A 14,713-nucleotide genomic window follows, 5' to 3' on the forward strand; every position below is an offset into this window, starting at 1 on the left:
AAACACTGGACAAACAGCTAAAGTTACAATAGAAGTACATATATGGAAACTTTTACTTGTTAAAGGATGTTCATTTCTCTCTATTCAGTGCTGACATTTACACAGCCCTCCTAGACAGCATAGCCAGGCTGGTAATCAGATTTCTCCATGCTACAGTTAGGAAAACAAAGCTTGGTCACTTCCCTGCCTGAAGTATGGGGCTGGACTATAAAGCCTAGTACACAGGGGCCGAACGTCGTCCAGGATCGCCTGGTTCAATAGAAAGCAGTCGACATTCAGCATGTGTGTATGGCAGCCGGTCCGACAAAACCCGGAAACCAAAAAAGGTCTGCCGACCGACTCCTGATCAGCACTCTCAGCCAATGTCTAAGAGCACTGATTAAAGTGTTCTGGCAGGGGGGGGGGGGGGACATCCCCTTGTCAGAACACGATAGCACAGCAGGGGAGATTGCTGTACTAACATTGGCTAGTACAGCGACTCCGTTCTGAGCTGTCATTTTTTTTTCTTCAACCCACTGGGCTTAATGAAAAAAAACTAGTGGTGTGTACTAGGCCTAAAGGAGCAGAGGCACAGCAATGAGCTTATCCCTCTTCTCTCGTCTCCTGTCAGAATGCTCCCTGTTAGCACATGCTTATCTAGCACATCAGTTTAGCCCCTATTGCCGAAGAAAGTGGAAAAAATGGTGAACCAAAAGGCTATCTTATTAGTATTGTGATCTTAAAGTATTGAGTATATGTTGATGTAAACAATATGGTTCATGGGCAGGTAGCTTCTACACCCCAAAAGGATCTCCACAGTCTCCCTGGCTTGCAGTGTAATGTAAGAAAAATTAAAACTGAGGTGTCCAATACTGTAACTGCTAAGAGGTCCAAAAACAAACAACTTTATTCCAATAATTGGCTGCCAAACCAGCTGCAGACAAGGCCTGTGCTTGTAATAACACTGGAAGGAATAACATTAAAGTTCTGTCTCACTTTTAGTTTATTCACATTGAGTTCAATCAAGCCCTGATGAAGCCCTGAACACTTAAGCTACTCTTTGGACTGTCCCTCCATGATGTTTATTGGAATAAAATTGTATTTGGACCACTTACCAGTGGTGTAGCACTTCAATTTCCATTTTTGCTACATGGCTCCTATTGCTTTCCTCCCTCCCCACAGCCTGAGTTTCTGCCACATGGAAGATTGTGAAAAAAGGCTGATACCAATTCAAATTCAGATACTTTTTACAAGCTGTAATTAAAATATGTTTGCTAATTTTTAATAAATACATAACTGTATTTATTAGCGTTTTTCAGTATCTGCCTGAAGTTATTCTTTAAAGCAACACATTTTTCCCAAGAGAATTGCTCCATTAACTCTCCAGTGAGCGGTGACTCTGGACCTCTCTGTCTTCAAGCACTAAAGGCTTTGGCACAGTCTTCAGCGTTCTACACTTTCAGAAATGTCAAATGCCTGTGTACCCTGCCACATACACCACATACTGGATCCTCTTACCGGAGCCCTAAAATAAAGTAGGAGTTGCCTGCAGGAAACAATGAAAACAGCAGAGGGTGCAGCATTTGACACTCCTAAAAGTGTCAACTGATGCAGTCTTTGTCAACAGCTTCAGCAGAGACATTCAGTTTGGACTCTGGGGAAGTGACAGAGTCATTTTAAAAACAACATGTCTAAACCCGGCCATAGACGGCCTGAATCTTGGCTGATTCAGCAGGAACTGGCCGAGATTCAAACCATGTATGGGCAAGCTGATTGTACCATCTTTCATCTTGGGTACAGCCAGCATGTCAGATATTTGCATGTGATTATTGCCCCCCCGGCATCATCTATAGCTGGCTTAAGATATATGAAGTCATCAGCACCTATAGACAAAATATTTACCTACTTATTTATTACAGGCAGTTTATACAGCGCCGTGAATTCACGCAGAGTTTTACATATATAAATTGTACATTCACATCAGTCCCTGCCCTCAAGGAGCTTACAATCTAAAAGGTGGCTAACTAACATCCATACATACACATATTAGGGCAAATTTAGACAGAAGCCAATTAACCTACCATGTCTTTGGAGTTAGGGAGGAAACTAGAGTACCCAGAGAAAACCCAGGCACAGTCAGAACATACAAACTCCCAAATGCTGGATCTTTTTTTAGAAAACCGAAAAAAAATTATGGCACAATCACTACAAGCACCATTTTCGTTTTTCAAATGACAGAACTCGTCTGGTGCCAGCCTTAGCCAATGTGCTGCCCCTGTCCAATTGCTAGTCTCTCCCAACAGCTGCCGGCCCAAACAAATGATTGTCAACAAATGCCTGCTTTGGTGGCCTTCCCCTCAAATCTTTATGTACCTTGTGTTAAAACAGGAACAAATAATATAAAATATCTGTTGATCTTGTGCTTATAACTCCCTGTGCTTTCTGCCTACACTGACTATTATCAGTTACATTGTTCTTAGTCAGCTAGTGGATTACAGAATCACTGTCCTCCAAATTATGAAAAATAAGAGAAAGTTGGAGATCTGAGGTCCTGTCTTGTTTCTTTTGTTCTGATACAGAAGGGAGTGTTATCATCCTTATGCCGCGTACACACGGTCGTTTTTTGTGATGAAAAAAATCGTAATTTTTTCTCATGAAAAAAAACGAACTTTTTCAAACTTCATTTTAAAAAACTACGTTGCCTATACACCATCGTTTTTTCAAAATGGTCTAGCAAAACGTGGTTACGTTCAGCACGTACGGCGGCACTCTGTTCCATTCAAGCTTGCGTCATAACTTGCTTCTGAGCATGCACGGTTTAAAAACGTAATTTTAAACATCGTTTTAGCCTACACACGGTAATTTTTTATGACACAAACAACGACATTTTGAAAAACGACATAAAAAATTGAAGCATGCTCGAATTTTTTTTTTGTCGTTTCTCAGAAGACATAAAACAACGTTTTCCCCACACACATGGTCATTTTAAATGACGTTTTTAAAAATGTCATTTTCTTTCATCACAAAAAACGACCGTGTGTACGCGGCATAAGACTGGAAGTGCAGCAATTAAAATCATCAATTAAAAATAAAGGAAAAAAAGCTTGTAAAAAGAAAACCAAAACAGCAATGACATCCAAGGACCGCCAAGTTGCAATACACTGTATTCAGGGTTTAGATACACTTTAAGCTTCAATAACGTTTAATCAATCTCAGGGCATCTCTTTCCATGTTCTTTCGAACCATGGAAAAAAATAATGTAACTTAGGTGCCTTTGTGTTGCTAAAATTCAGAAATCTCTGCTGTTGTCACTCATACCTTTCCAAAGCACAATACACAAGAAAATTACTGAAAGAAGATTGGCCTTGGAATAAGGGTTGTGAAAACAGCAAAGTAAAGGAAAAGCATTTAATAGTTATTTTGTCATTGGATAAACATTAAAGAACAAAGAGGGTTGTATGTGTCACGCAAAGAGCTTAAAATCCATAGAAACACAGAAACGCATTGTCAATAAAAATGTAATTTGCGATATGACACCCATATGACAAAAAGCTGGCAATTTACTTTAGAAATTATTTTATGTACGAAAAAAATCAGTATGGCCTTGACTACTGAAAAGCAAAATCATCTGGAAGAGCAAAATGATGAATATTTAAAGAATTCCAAGTTAATTAAGGAAAACGCAATAGAGAAATTTCAGCATTGCTTTTGCCTCCCCAGCAAATGGTTGTGCCTGGTCTTTGTCATGGGAGGAATGCAGGTAATACAGTTGAGGCTTTCCAGTGAACCAGACAGGAAGCTCAGATGGACAGCAGTGTTATGACAATGACATATCACCCAAGAATGTCAGTTCCTCTCAATACAAATGCCTGGATGTGGACTAAAAAATTGTGGGAAATCTTCTAGGTTTTAATGTCCTAATGAAATAATGTAACAAACAATAGTTTCTTCTACATACACTACAATACCTGTCTAATATAAACTTATAGTCACTCTCTTCTTGTTGATTTTGATGAACATGGGACACCATGCAACCACAAGTCCTATGTGATTGAGTTTGAGTGGGGAGCGGTGAGCTAGTGACTCCCCAGATTTCTAGAATCTACCCATGTAAGTACATACGATTTGTAGGGGTTCATTTTACATGGGGCTTATATCTCATTTGTTTATTCGTTTTTTTACTTAATGTTCCAATGTTTCATGGCATAGGGTGGTCGCTCAAGATGGCCTATATTTGTAAACTTTGTTTAAACTTAGATTTTTTGGTGGCACCAGTTTTTTAATTACCGTATTTATCGCCCTATAGTTATTTACAGTTGCCCGGCGTCCATCGGCGGCCTTGTCCGGTCCGGCGTCCGTCTGCGGCATTCGTGGTCTCCTCTCCACTTCTCCCGCGCTGTTTTTGAACGCCGCCGCCGACATATACCGAGTGCAGTACACTCGGGTACACTCGGCTGGGTTCGGCCACGCTCGGCTCCACTCGTGGAGCCGAGCCCAGCCAAGTGTACTGCACTCGGTATATGTCGGCGGCGGCGCTCAGAAAACCGACATATACCGAGTGCAGTACACTCGGGTACACTCGGCTGGGCTCGGCCACGCTCGGCTCGCGGAGCCGAGCGTGGCCGAACCCAGCCGAGTGTACCCGAGTGTACTGCACTCGGTATATGTCGGCGGCGGCGCTCAGAAAGCGGGGATCGGCGTGTTTTCTAATATGGGTTACTAGTATTATGTTTGGCCTACATGATTCCTTCATGATTTGTTTATGGTAATGCCTCTAGTATCATAATATCTCTTTATATAAAACTTTATGGTGAATTTTTTACTCTCTTTTCTATTCTCTTTCATATTTCAATAAAAATCGATTGACCTATTGCCGACCGCTTTAAGGGATCTAGGGGGCACGTGCGCGCCCGCTGTGTCACTTAGGAGCCGATGCACGTGCCCGGCTGCTGCGATGTCCACCGGGCACACTCTCCGGACAGAGCTAGAACAGGGATTTGTGTGTGTAAACACACAAATCCCTGTTCTGTCAGGGGTGAGGAGACAGAACTGTTGTTCTTAATGCTTAGGAACAACAATCGGTCTCCTCCCCCAGTCAGTCCCATCGCCCCACAGATACACTGAGGGAACATATTTAACTCCTGGATCGCCCCCTAGTGTTAACCCCTTCCCTGCCAGTGACATTTATACAGTAATTAGTGGCTATTTTTAGCTCTGATCGCTGTATAATGTCAATGGTCCCAGAAAAATGTCAAAAGTGTCCGATCTGTCCGCCACAATGTCAAAGGTCCATGTTAAAAATCGTTAATCGCCATTACTAATAAAAAATTATAATAATAAAAATGCCATAAATCTATCCCCTATTTTGTAGACGCTATAACTTTTGCGCAAACCAATCAATATATGCGTATTGTGATTTTGGGATTGCTGTGTGAGGACCTGATAAGAGGAGATTTGGGATTACTGTGTGCAATACCAGAGCAGGCGAGTAGAACATATTTGTTATTTTTATTACAAAATACATTTTAACTTAAAGAGGAGTTCCGGGCTCCTTCAGAAAAACTGTCCTGGAATCCAGCAGTGTCTTCACCCCAGCCGATTTTCCAATGTAAGGGAAACTCACAGTGAAACCTTGCGGGCTCCCTACTGCGCATACGCGAAGCGTGCTGTTTTCTGGGAAAGTGGCGGGAAAGAAGGAGGGGGGGCTGAACTTCTAGATAATTTTGTTGTGGCAAAGTCACCCAGAAGTGGGTGCAGGTACTTGTCAAAACCAGGTACCCACTCCCCCCCAAAAGCAGCGGGGGGAAGCAAAAAAGCGGAGCTTCACTTTTTGGGTGAAGCTCTGCTTTAAGTAATACTTTAAAAAGGAAACTAATGCAGTCATCACATTGAAGAACTGGTACTGCTTTAGGTGCAGTTTCCAAATGGTGGTGACATTTATAGCAATAAAAGTCTTCCCATTTTAAAATGATGTAGGCTGAAGTTAAAACATGTGCAGTAGTATAAAGAGAAATACAAAATGTCAAAATACAGTGCTAAGTTTATACATTGTAGCCACAATGCAAAGGCTGCAAAAAACACTTTGCTAAATAGTTTTTTTGTGTACAAAATGAGCTAAAGAAAACCTGCTTTTACGTAATTACTTAACCACTTCCCGCCGGCCCGACGACTTTTTACGGTCGTAATGTGGATCTTAATTGCCTGGAGGCCATCTATATAAGGCCTCCGGCCTCCAGCCACTGGGGGGGCACACCCGCCGCATCACTCAGGTGCCGATGCGCGTGCCTGGCGGCCGCGATGTCCACCAGGCATCCGCGAACGGCAGTCACAGAGACAGGGATATGGATCTCTGTGTGTAAACACAGAGATCCATGTCCTGTCAGGGAGAGGAGACCGATGGTTTGTCCCTTGTATATAGGGATAACCATCGTCACCTCCCCCAGTCACTCCCCTCCCCTCACAGTTAGAAACACTATGCAGGGCACACATTAACCCCTTCCTCGCCCCCTAGTGTTAACCCATTCCCTGACAGTCACATTTATACAGTAAACAGTGCATATGTATAGCACTGTTCGCTGTATAAATGTGAATGGTCCCAAAAATTAGCCAAAAATGTCCGATGTGTCCGCCGTAATATCACAGTCGTGACAAAAATCGCAGATCGCCGCCATTACTAGTAAAAAAAAAATATTACAAAAAAATTAATTCATTATTCTATCCCCTATTTTGTAGGCGCTATAACTTTTGCGCAAACCAATCACTATACGTTAATTGCGATTTTTTTTTTTACCAAAAATATGTAGAATAATACGTTTTGGCCTAAACTGAGAAAACAATATATATATATTTTTTTTATTGGATATTTATTATAGCAAAAAGTAAAAAAAATCGTTTTTTTTTCACAATTGTCGCTCTATTTTTGTTTATATCGCAACAAAAAAAACGCAGAGGTGATCAAATACCACCAAAAGAAAGCTCTATTTGTGGGAAAAAAGGACGTAAATTTTGTTTGGAAAACAACGTTGCACGACCGCGAAATTGTCATTCAAAGCGTGACAGTGCTGAAAACTGAAATTTCGCCTGGGCAGGAAGGGGGTATATGTGCCCAGTAAGCAAGTGGTTAATATGGTCTTCCCCAGTAAACAAAAACATTATGCAATAATGTATTCACTTGTCAGCATACTACATAAAAACCCTATATAAATTATTTTCCACTATGCATTAGAGCTTCAAGCCATTCTAACAAATAGGAGGCCTATTCTTTAAATTGATGCCTTAAGGTCACTAGAGGCCATTATCACAGCAAGGTTCTCTACGAAAGATTCTAAAAGACTGTGTATTATGTTCCACTGCACTATGCAATATAATACAGCACTATCAGGTGCCTCGAGCATAGTATTCTTTAAAGCACAACACAAATCACTTTACCATCTTTGTTCTAAGTCCAAAGTTCTATAATAAGGTTTCAAGGCACTTTCTTACTGTCTGAGTATTAGCTGTGAATCTGACCGACTGTACAGTGAGGAAACACAGAAATAATATAAATCATCTTGCAATCTTTTTGCACCATTAAAGGAAAAAAATGTGTTGGTGTTACTGTACATTACTAGACAGTCTAGGCTGAGGAACAAAGAAAAAAAAACAGGCTTCTTTACTGAGAATGCCTAAAAAACACAATTGTGTCTGTGCTCCCATCTAACAGGTTAAAGCACAAAAAGCCAAAGAATTAGTTAGAGGGAACAAGCTGAGCTTGATGCAAGCTTGCCTCCTCACTGCCAAAGTGGATTTGAGAAGCTCTAGTGGTTGGCTTCCCTACTGGGAACGCATCAAAGGATTGGGATCATGGCGATTAAATTCCACCTGGGAGGAATTTGAGGCCCCACTAGACTGAGCAAATGCTAACAAAAAGACAAAAGACAGCAATATTTCTAAATTGAAGGAGAAGCAGGCTATAGCAGGGATAATATTGGATTAATGTAAAAGCAATTTACATGTATAATAATAAAAAGACTGGAAAAGCCACATCCCAAGCTTAAAATGAAACAGTAAAAGTTAACAAGTAAATGTATCTACTCTACATACAAGTTAATAATATTTCTTCTATTGTCAGTGCCATCAAAGCTAATACAATGCAGTGAGCTGTTGGTGTACCGGTGACCAAAGTACAGCATGTTGGTATAAGTATAATTTTGTCCCATACTGCTCCATGAAGAATCCAACCTAAAAGCCTGTATACACAACCACAAAACAGTACAAAAAATACCACTTTCGAAGCGATCGTATGATAATCTGATCGTCAGTACACAGCTTTCAAGACAAGACGCGCAAAAATATCCCATGGGGCACGTACTGTCGTACAAGAATTTTTGTAACTTTAGTAACCTCTTCATTTTTAATATGGAGATTGGCATGCAAAAGAAAAACGAACGATCATTTGTCCGATAATCTTATTGTGTGTACGAGGCCTAAAACAAGACTATGGTAACTGTAGTTAGATATCTTCCATCTGTCTATATGATTCTTAATAGTATTAATAAACACACTTTTTTATTAAAACATAACGCAAAGCTCAACTTAATTTCAGGCCCATGTGCCATATTGGTCTCTACAAAGTGTTTTGGCCCTTTTCACAAAACAAAGAAAAAGAAAAAATAGTTGGTGATATTTGCATCGTGCCAAAGAAAGGCAGAGAAGAATACAATAATATGAAAAATAGTTTGAATTAGTATCAGCAAAAAGTAAAAGGATACACATAGAGAACAACATAAAAACTTGAGTGCCAAAGCAGAGCACTCAGTGCACAACGCTCGATTTTCACCAAAGCTTTTTTTTTTTTAAAGACAGCAAAAGAAACAGGGCCATTTGATCAATGTGTGTGCTCTCCTGGCTCCTCCTCTTCTCGAGTGCCCCCACGGAGAGCTTCATTCCATGGGGGCACTTGTGCAGGCACGCTCCCGAGTCCTGCTGCTGTGTCCATTGACACAGACAGCAGGACTCGGCCCTGCGCCCCAGCCACTGGATTTGATTGACAACAGTAGGAGCCAATGGCTCTCGCTGCTATCAATCTATCGATCAGGACCTGAGACAGCGGCTGGAACTGCTGTGCTCGTCCCCATCGCTGGAACGATCGGGTTCAGGTAAGGCATAGAATGCATTAAGGTGAAAAACCTTGAGGGTTTAAACCCCCTTTAAGGGTAAAACTGTGCGCCTCTGTCAGCTTAATATCCCAAGCTGCAAAAGGTATCAGTCCATAGCTCAGCTGAAGAAGAGGAAGATATCCTTGAATCACGTCCTGTTGCGACCTGGATCGTATTGTCATTGATGTAGTGGACCTTTGCGGCACTGGGACATTAGGTGGCGGCTCAGCGCTCCGGATGCTAAGTTATGGACTAATCCCCTGTGCGAATTTGAAATGTCTCATTTTCTGCAACTCATTGAACGTAAAAAAAAATATATAAAAAATTCTCATTTTACACAGTGTATATTCACGAGGAGGCGCAGCACATATTACAAGACTTCAACCCAAGGGTAAACTTTACTATTAAGGCTGCAGCATCCTAGCCTTGGGTAACTTTTTTTTTCTCTTCTATTCACACCCACACTTGTTTTGTTTGTTTGTTTTTTGGTTGATTTTGGACACTTTGCGCGAGTAACACTTATAACATATTTGATCCCCTGTGCGGCTTGGGATAGTGCACTGACAGTGTCGCACAGATTCACCCTTAATTACTCCCAATGCATCTACCTTTGTGGGTAGAATTTTTTTAGATTGCTTTTAAAAACGCTTACATTGACATACTATACCAGAGAAGTGGCACTGTCTGTCCCTTCCACCTCTTTTATAAAAGGATACACAGAAGATGGTCCCCATCATCAATAGAGAAACAGTGGTGACTATCAAAAATAAAAATACCATAAACATCTAGTTATGCTCCCTAATTTGGTGACCCAATGCAAGGCTACATTGAGGTTCATGCCATCCAGAGATCCCTAAGGGTCAATAACAAGCATCAAAAGGCCTCATTATCACAGGAGGAGATTTTCCGGCTATTTGGAGGATGCAATGAGGTTGACCTATCACCCCATCTCTATAAGAAGAGGGAAGGAAGGTGCTACTCTTGTTTGAGCTGTTTATTTCCATTTGAAGCTGTTGACTTTATCTTAAATTATCTTAAAGAACGGACGTTTTTCAGTGCAAAACCATACAAGCCACCTTTGCATCATATACTTTTACGGCAAAACATTTATATTGTATAGCCATTTTTTGCCTCTTTATAAAAACTATTTGCAACCGACTAAACACAGTCATTGTGAATTCAGACAAAGGCCACAAAAACAATTGCTCTTGGGCATTAATAAAAATCCCGCTCCACACTGGCTCTGCTTCAAGTTTTCTGAAAACAAAAGACAGCGCTCTGTCCTCAAACAATCCCTCGTTAAGACTCGGTGGACAGACAATAAAAAAAATGAAAAGATGAAACAGATTTCTGCAAGAATTTCCCATTTCCTGGCTGAGAGTCTTACCAACTGAAAGGAAATGAAGGTAAACAAGTGCTATAAGACTGTCTGTATTTGAAGGCTGCGAAACAGCATAGCAAATTTAATAAACACAAATAAAGGGAAGATAGATTTGACGTTTACCCCTTCAGTCAAAGAGAAATTGACAGCAACCAGGGCTGCTAAAGACAAATCAACAAAACAAGCTCTGTCTATTCATTTCAAAGGAATAAAAAAGGGAATTGGGTCCTATTTACACATGTCCTTATTTGATGCTGCAAAACTCTTGCTATTTGCTGCACGAAAATACACGTTAAATACAAATCCCACAATGTCCTACGTGACTAGTTCAACTGCCCTGCAGTTTAGTGTGTAAGACAATGGAAACCCTATGGGCCCATTCACGCTGCCATGTGTGCGTTACCATGCCCTCTAAATTCAGCAGTGTTTTATTAAGGTGAACATAAGAAATCTGTGGGCTGCCATTGCTGATCTCCTGAAAATGCTGCTGTCTTTCTGTCTTTAGCGTCAATGCCTTCAGGATCACTGACTAAAAGCTGAACTCCAGGAAAATATTTTCTTTTAGATTCTGTACTAGCTAAATATGATAGCACTACTGCTGCGTACACACGACCGTTTTTCATGACGAGAAAAATGCAATTTTTTCAATTGGTCGTATATAGGCTTCAGAGCATTTTTCTCTACGAAAAAAGTGGCCATTAACCCCCTAACGCCCGCCGCACGACTATGTACGTCCACAGAATGGCACGTACAGGCAGAAGGACATACGTCCTTGCCTTCTAGCGGGAGGGGGGTCCGATCGACACCCCCCCCCCCCCCGTTGCGTGCGGCGGGCGGATTCCCTCGGGGAGCGATCCGGGACTATTCGTTTATAGCCGCTCCATCGCGATCGCTCCCCGGAGCTGAAGAACGGGGAGAGCCGAATGTAAACACGGCTTCCCCGTGCTTCACTGCGGCGGCGTATCGATCGAGTGATCCATTTTATAGGGAGACTTGATCGATGACGTCAGTCCTACAGCCACACCCCCCTACAGTTGTAAACACACACTAGGTGAACCCTAACTCCTACAGCGCCCCCTGTGGTTAACTCCCAAACTGCAACTGTCATTTTCACAATAAACAATGCAATTTAAATGCATTTTTTGCTGTGAAAATGACAATGGTCCCAAAAATGTGTCAAAATTGTCCGAAGTGTCCGCCATAATGTCGCAGTCACGAAAAAAATCACTGATCGCCGCCAATAGTAGTAAAAAATTTTTTTTTATAAAAATGAAATAAAACTATCCCCTATTTTGTATACGATATAAATCGATAAACGCTTATTGCGATTTTTTTTACCAAAAATAGGTAGAAGAATACGTATCGGCCTAAACTGGGAAAAAAAACATTTTATATATGTTTTGGGGGGATATTTATTATAGCAAAAAGTAAAAAATATTGCATTTTTTTCAAAATTGTCGCTCTATTTTTGTTTATAGCGCAAAAAATAAAAACCGCAGTGGTGATCAAATATCACCAAAAAAAAGCTCTATTTGTGGGAAAAAAAGGACGCCAATTTTGTTTGGGAGCCATGTCGCACGACCGCGCAATTGTCTGTTAAAGCGACGCAGTGCCGAATCGCAAAACCTGGCCTGGGCATTTAGCTGCCTAAAGGTCCGGGGCTTAAGTGGTTAAAAATGTAGAACATGCTCTATTTTTTCTCATCATCGTTTTTCTCGACGTGAAAAACGGTCGTGTACGATTTAACGAGGGGGGAAAAAAAGCGCATGCTCAGAAGCAAGTTTTGAGACGAGAAATTAGCATAATCAGCCCAAAGGGTGGCGCCATTCGAATAGAACTTCCCCTTTATAGTGCCGTTGTACTTGTTGTACGTCTCCGCGCTTTGCTTAAGCTTTTTTTATCACGATCGTGTGTATGCAAGGCAGGCTTGAGAAGAATCACGTCAAGAAAAACTTTGTTTTTTTACATGACATGAATAACGGTCATGTATACGCGGCATGAGAATTTGTAAATTGTATATAGATAGCTGCTGCATAGTATAAAAATGATACCTTGCTGCAAGCCACCTCCTGAACACAGCCGTGGATTTGTGGATGCTGCAGGAATGAGAGATGAAACTATAGCGGTGAAGAACTCCAATCTCACACACTCCCCTCCTCCTCGCTCCTCACCCATTCACAAAAAGGCATGCATCTTTTCATAGAATACAAGGTGTTCTCAGAATGGAGGAGGGGAGAGAAGGAGAAAGGAGGGGGAGGTATGCAACATGATCTCCTCTCCTCTATTCACAGGAAGCCTTGTATTCTGTGAATGGGCAAGGAAAGAGTTAGGGAGAGTAGGGAGCTCTTTACTGCCAAAGCTGCACCTCTCATCCAGGAAATCCAGTGTGCAGGAACCAGCTTTGTGCAAGGTATGTTTTTTTTTACTATGAAGTAGCCATTAACACACATTATACATATTATCAGGACTATCTTACGCTTATGCTATCACATTATCTGATATAAAGTTTGGAAATAAAGTCCTGGAGTTTAGATTTAGGTATACAGATCAAGAAAGTCAGACAAAAGAAAAAAGTCAATATATACTGCACATGAGTACTGAAGCTAAAGAATCAGCATGTGAGGCAACTAGCATATTAAGTAGGAAAGAATAGCAATAACAGCCTAGTGCTGCTGCATATTTATGTACATTTCAATGCATTTCAGTGTTATGATGCATTTTCATGCAGGAGGAGGTTGTTAAACCCAAAACCTTGCCAAAAACGTACCAAAAATGCATGTACATGCATATTTATGAGTTTTTAACGTGCTCCCTTTGAAGTCTATGGGGTCACAAATTCACTAGGCTGCTCTAAAAGAAGAACCTGCACTTTTGCAAAAATTGCACTGCTGTTGCATTAATGTCAACGGTACCATAGAGAGAGAATAATGTAATTTCCATTGTTGTGCATAGCAGCGCGACACCAGACACGGGAGAAATCGCACTACTGTGAATGGGGCCTTAGTAAAAAAAAATTTCATGACGATAATTATTAGGTGAGCTGGTACTGCTTGACCGATGCTGCATCCACCGAGGTAAGTATGATGGAGGGAACAGAATTAACCCATACTTCTCTTTTAAATCAGAACTATAGGCAAAACTTTTTTTTTTTCATTTTGGATAGAGCAAAAGAGGGTTATAACCTGTCATGGACCTTGAGATATTAAAGTGTTTCTACTTGACATCTGTTACACAGGAGAGGGACATTCAATGCAAGGCTTTTGAAATGCTAAGTGGAACCAGCTTGCGAAATACCTTTTATTGTGTTCTGCAGGTTAAGAGCGGGTGTCGGAGTCAGTCCGTCTAGCTAGAACCGGGTTATTGTGTACATTGATTACCCCCTGGGGCTTCTGTCTCAATAAACAAGTCTTTCTATCCAAGCTATTGGACCAATCCCTGTTGACAATTTCAAGTCCTCATTTGCATGGTCAAGGAGGACTTGAGTGAAGACTGGATATACTTTACAATTGACCAATAGGAAAGCGGTTGTTGGGAGTGGGATGTTCCAAATTCTGTATAAAAGTGTGCTGTGTATTTGAAAATAAAGAGTCCTGCTTGAACTTACATACAGCCTGCCTGGTGTTTGTTCTTAATGGGTCTGAATGGCACATAGCTGTAGTTCGGACCCCGGAACCTTGGATGACTGGACCATCAGACGCTGCAATCTGCAAGCTGACTCACTGGTAGTAGAGGAGTGTCGGGAGAGCAGGACCTGGGCGAGGAAGGATCTCGTCACATTGGTTGGCAGCGGTGGGATTTGCTCTCCAGTTACTGGGACAACTCCAAACCACCACCATGAATGACCAGCTATGCAGCCTGCAGGAGAACCATGCTAAAAGACTTGCTTGAGAGCCGTGGAGGGACCGGTGGGAAGAACAAGGCCACCCTGATCATTGCGCTAGCCGAGATGGATCAGAGGGATGGTGATGCAGGACCCCGGTCAGTTGAAGACTTGTTCCAGCAGCGAGTTCAACAGCGGTTGGCATTATATGGTGCGAACCCATCAGAGACCGCCATACAGAATACCATTAGAGACCTCCAGCGGCAGGATGAGAGAGAACGAGAGCGACAACAGAGAGAACGAGAGCGGCAACAGGAGCTGAGAATTGCAGAAATACGGCGATCGGTGACAACGCCTAAAGAAGCAGCACCAAAGGAAAGAAGAGGAGAGGTACAG

General features: G+C 41.6%; 1 protein-coding gene across 2 annotated transcripts in view; it reads right to left on the reverse strand.

The window, feature by feature from the left end:
- The window catches only part of CDH2 (cadherin 2), a 414,273-nt gene that overhangs the window by 360,198 nt on the left and 39,362 nt on the right, over nt 1-14,713 (reverse strand). The gene's annotated exons all lie outside the window — the stretch shown is intronic.

The sequence above is a fragment of the Rana temporaria genome, chromosome 5 (assembly GCF_905171775.1).
Source record: "Rana temporaria chromosome 5, aRanTem1.1, whole genome shotgun sequence".
Lineage (NCBI taxonomy): Eukaryota > Metazoa > Chordata > Amphibia > Anura > Ranidae > Rana > Rana temporaria.